The following is a 5170-nucleotide window of genomic DNA, read 5'->3' on the forward strand; positions in this document are numbered from 1 at the left end:
GGGCTTTGATATTTGCTTTGGTAACAATGTGTGTAGCGAATTGCAGGGAGGAAAACTGCGCCCCCAGTCTGGGAAGTGACCTTAGGTCTAGACTCCCTGCATCATCCCCTCTCACACTGTTGTAAGCAACACCACACACACACACACACACACACACACACACACACACACACACACGAAACCCCCCCTGGCGTTAAGGTGAGGCTTGTGCTGTGATGTTGTGATGTTTTCTGTGTCAAGCCTTGCTTAAATTTTTGCCAGTTTGGACCTGGAGCAGGAGGCTTGGTTTCCTGGTACATACACCCTCGCAGTGCACATAGGAATTATTGCACTCCCAGAAGCCGTGACCCCCAAGGAGCAGAGAGGCCCTCTGGCTACAGATATCACCAAGGAGTGGCCCTGGGTAAGTTCCGTAGTGAGGAAGGCAAAGTACAAGAGAGTCCACTTACAGCACTGTTGGAATTTCATCCGCTAAGATGGCTGGCAGCTTCTGCGGGTTTCTAGGATGTGCTTCCCCATGTGTGGGCCAGCAGTACAGGAAAGTTGCCCTGGGGGTGTTGTGGCTAAGTTCTATACATTTTTACACAGATATAGGACAGACCAGCACTAGCAAAGAGGGGAGGACTATATGGAGTGTCAGGAGAGCTGGGTTTGAATCTGGACTCTCTACTGACAGGTTTTGCCCCAGTAATCCAGATGTTTATATCTCGCCCCTGTCATCCGTAGGTCTGTTTCTACGGGCTGATTTTTCTCTTAGCCATAGGTCAGCGTTTTCCTGCTCCTTCATATGTCTATTGCTCTTCAGTGTGAAGAAGTTGGACTTGACGTCTTCCCTTAAAGAGGGTTAAGCTTCATTTTCATCTGCAGCTAATTCACGCAGGAATTGACTGATCTCCTTGAGTGTTGTCTAGAAAGGTCTAGAGCAGCTTTCACGGCAGGGGTGCTTCACATCTTATTCTCCAGACTACTCTAGTCTCTCCACTGGGTACCCCAAAGGACTACCAAGGACTCTCACTGTTGACTGAAGGGCACAATCATTCCCCCACCTTCTGAGAGTGCTGGGTGGTTGAGCTCACTCTCCACCCCACCACACACACATGGCTTTATGGAGTTATGCATGATTTCACACTAATCAATGACTTGACAGTATTTTAGGAGGGTTCTTTCCCTTAACATTTCCGTACGTTCTGGAATTGTGATCCTCACTTCCTAGATATTTTAGCTTACTCACTGTCCAGTTGCTGACCTTTTAGCTGGGTGAAGTGAAGCTATTCAAATTGGCACACAACCTGGGAATTACCTCTGAGCATAAAACGAGGGTCCTTTTGTGGCTCATTTCATCGACTCTTTTACCTACTAACCGTAGTCTGGCAACACCCTTTCGGAGTGTCCAAAAACATAGCCATGCTGTCAAGATGGGAAGCCAAACTCTCCCAAAGTTAATAAAGTGCCAGTTGCCTTATGTGTAGAAGCAGAGCATGAATGATATTCCTGAAAAATCAGCTCTGCTCACTGAAGCATGTTATAGGTGTAATGCTACCTACAATGATACATAGAACAAACCATGGGTCAGAGAGAGAGGTTCATTAAAAATTAGATCCATTTTTCTTTCTTTTCCTTTGATTTGACACCAGTGTGCATTCAACATTTTTTTCAAGCAATTGTTGACTTTTAAGGCTGCAGGGGATTTATCCCAGAAAGATGAACCTGGGTTGCTCCAAAGCAAGGTGGTGCACACCTTCAGTCCCAGCACTCGGGAGGCAGAGGCAGATGGATCTCTGAGTTGCAGCCTGGTCTACAAAGTGAGCTCCAGGAGAGCCAGGGCTACACAGAAAAACCCTGTCTCAACAATAGCAATGGCAAAACCCAAAATCATTGTGTTTTTCCAAATCCTTCATTTCACAGAGGAACAGGCAGAGGCTTGGAAAATAGAAGTGAATTTTGCCAGTACCTCATAATGCACTTGGGGGGAGAATGAAGCTAGAACCAACATCTCTCAACTCCCAGCCTGTGGCACATCCGTGCATTCAGATTACATTTACTGAACCCCCACTGGGTTTGCAAAACTGAAGTAATTGCCATATTATCTTGGTTTTCTGAAATGTTATTTTAAAAAAAGGAATTGATTTTGGAGCATTAGAATAAGTTCAATAAATCAGTATGCAATTTTGGATTTCTTTCAAGTAGATGAGTCCAATTAGTATTAATTGGAGTCATCCCCCTTGCTCAACACAGGGGTGTGAAATAGACCCCATGGAATACTTCATTATAGGGCTTCAGACATACGAACATGTCCAGTAATTACTGTGCTTCTCTGGCGCTGTCAGACACGGCTAGAGGAAAGCTACGAATTCACTCTGCATGCACCCTTTTCAGGGACCCCACTGCAAAGTGGACAATAAAACCCTGAGAAAATTGTTCAGTATGTTCATTTCGATGACCTACAGTGCCCTTTGGTGCTGGGAAAATCTTGACATTGGAGCTCTACAGCAGAGCCATCCTAGGTTCCTACGTGGTAAGCGTGGAAATGGTGCCGGGTGGGAGCTGAGCATGGAGGATGTGGAAGAGCAGTCTAAGCCAAGGGGGCCACATAAGTACAGGTGATGAAGCAGGGGTATGACCTAAATGGAATGTGTGATCTGACCCAAGTACAAGCACTATTCTACCACAACCTTCTCCCTGGGTCCCCAGAGCATCAATGGTGACAGTGGGCATTATTGGATCCACAATACTATGATCCTGAAGTTTGGGAGACTTTGCATTGAAAGTTAAAAATTAACATTAGAGATCATAAATGCAAGTATAAATGATAGAGATGAAAATAGAGCGGCAGGATTGAGCAGAATGTGGATGATATATATAATATATATAATATATATATTATATATATATATATATTTCCCCTAATTGCTGCTGAACCAAAGACAGATCATTCCAAAATTATCATATAGAGCTCTTCTCCTGTCCCAGAATTCCGAGCTTCACAGGCTCTGGTTTGTGAAGCCGTACGGAAGGGCAGAGTGGAAAATGAGAAGGGCAATGCTGGCTGGGAGATCACGACTTGCCTTGAACACATGACTGGAGGACAGTGACAGTCTGTAGACTGCGACTAAGTATGCTTGATTCCTCTGCTACAGGGTGAGGCTGGACCACGGTGTATAAAGACCGCACAGCTTTAATCCCAGCACTTGGGAGGCAGAGGCGAGCGGATCTCTGAATTCAAAGCCAGCCTGGTCTATGAAGTAAATTCTAGAACAGCCAGGGCTACACAGAGAGACCCAGTCCAAACAACCAAAAACCAGACAAGAAAACAAACTGAGGAATGGGCATGACAGGAAGAAAGGAGCCACATGGAGTCCATATGCAGCCACATCACTCAGGTTTCTAGCTATTGTGGCCACTGAAGAGAATCCCCTCAGATACTGAGCAGAAGCAGGAGGGGGGCCTGGGGAGGAATCTGGCCTTTCCTTGGGGCCGGGAAGGGGGCAGAGAAGTGAATAAACCTGCTCCTTGAATTTTCTAAGAACCAATGAGTTAGATTTCTTGAAAGGGCCTAGGGCAGTCAGCTCCTGGTAAACGCTCACTTTATTTAACCTATTTGTCAATTTCATGCAAGTCTAGAGGGCTCTGAATAGTCCACCAGCTAAACAAGTAGGCAATTCTGGAATAAAGAGAACATGAAAGTTCCAGAAACATCAGGATCCTTTTCTCCCCCTTCTTTTTCTTCCCATCCCCATCTCCTGTAGGTCATGTCAGGAGCTCTAATGGAGTAATGACAGAGAGAGAGAGAGAGAGAGAGAGAGAGAGAGAGAGAGAGAGAGAGAGAGAGAGAGAGAGAGAGAGAGGAAGAGAGAGGGAGAGAGGGAGAGAGGGAGAGAGGGAGAGAGAGAGAGAGAGGGAGAGAGAGAGAGAAAGAGGGGGAGAGGGAGAGAGGGGAGAGAGGGGGAGAGAGAGAGAGGGAGAGAGGGAGAGAGGGAGAGGGAGAGAGGGAGAGGGAGAGGGAAAGAGGGGGGGGAGAGGGAGAGAGAGAGAGAAAGAGAGAGAGAGAGCACCTGTCCAACCCCCTAGCCCTGGTTATATAACAGTTTCCTCCTAGATTGGAACACGTCCTGTAAGGAGGAAGCTCTTTAAGGAGAAAGGCAAAGAGCTTCAGGAAGTCCGTGAAACCGACCAGATTCATTAGTCTTCTCTCTCCCAGAGTAATCAACAAAGCTGCCGAGAGTCCCTCCCAGACAAGCCAAACTGTGAAGTAGACTCTGAGACCAGTCCAGCTGCCTGGAAGAAGCAGAAACCAGCTGAGCTTCCTGGAAGAGGTTTAGGCCAACTGAGGCACCTGGGAAGGACCCCCTCCAAGCTGCTGAGCTGCCTGCAGGCTATGCGGTGTGTTCCAGCTTTGGGAGCTGTAATTCGTGCTGGGGCAGGCTTTGATAATGGAGCTGTCTTTGAGTCATTTCTGTTCCTAGATGTAATCCCTCAGCCATGCTCCTGTATGTAACCCCAATAAAACTCATTAGTTCACCAAGTTGGGTTTTGGTGGTATCTATACTTTGGTCTGTCGTGGGCTCCTGCAATTGAGTAGGTAGGGGTGTGTGTGTGTGTGTGTGTGTGTGCGCGGGCGCACGCATTGCATCTCCTCAGGAAAAGTTTTGCCACACAACACCCCCTAAAAATCTCTAAACATGATGTAAAAGCCATCCTCAACTGAATTAATGTCTGTATTTACTGAGTTCATTGTTCCAAGGATATACCTGTGCCAGACACTAAAGCTCAACTGTGTGAGTCTGTGACTGACTATGCCTCTCTGAGGGCCACAGAGTACCCTTGGTGGAGAGATCTGGTTAAATGGACGCTTGCCTGCCGGCTTCTTTACCTCCCTCTCTCTCTTCCAAGGGACCAATGTTCCCATGCATGTGCAGGCCTCACTCCACCGGCATCTAGTGCCAAGCACAGCATTGTGACCCCATGTGGCCAACCAGAAGCACCCCATGAGTGGGGAGGCACTATGCCAGGGACTGAGAGGTTGCTATGAACTCTGAGGAACAAATGATCTTTGACAGAGCACAGTGTGAGCTTGGTTTGGTTGCCAGTGACCTTGGTCTCCCTGGATACCTCTTGTTCCAATTCCCTTTCTGCCCTTTGGGCCACAGATCCCTTGGTTGGTTGCAGTCTG

The 5170-nt window shown here is 47.3% G+C and overlaps 1 long non-coding RNA gene across 1 annotated transcript; it reads left to right on the plus strand.

Moving 5' to 3' along the window:
* The first annotated feature begins 216 nt into the window (after nt 1-216).
* LOC146895616 (uncharacterized) lies at nt 217-4522 on the plus strand. The gene is made up of 2 exons (XR_014997490.2): nt 217-403; nt 4199-4522. It is a non-coding gene; the product is annotated as an uncharacterized LOC146895616 (long non-coding RNA).
* Nucleotides 4523-5170: the final 648 nt, after the last annotated feature.

The sequence above is a fragment of the Myodes glareolus genome, chromosome 2 (assembly GCF_982192425.1).
Source record: "Myodes glareolus chromosome 2, mMyoGla1.1, whole genome shotgun sequence".
Taxonomy (NCBI): Eukaryota; Metazoa; Chordata; class Mammalia; order Rodentia; family Cricetidae; genus Myodes; species Myodes glareolus.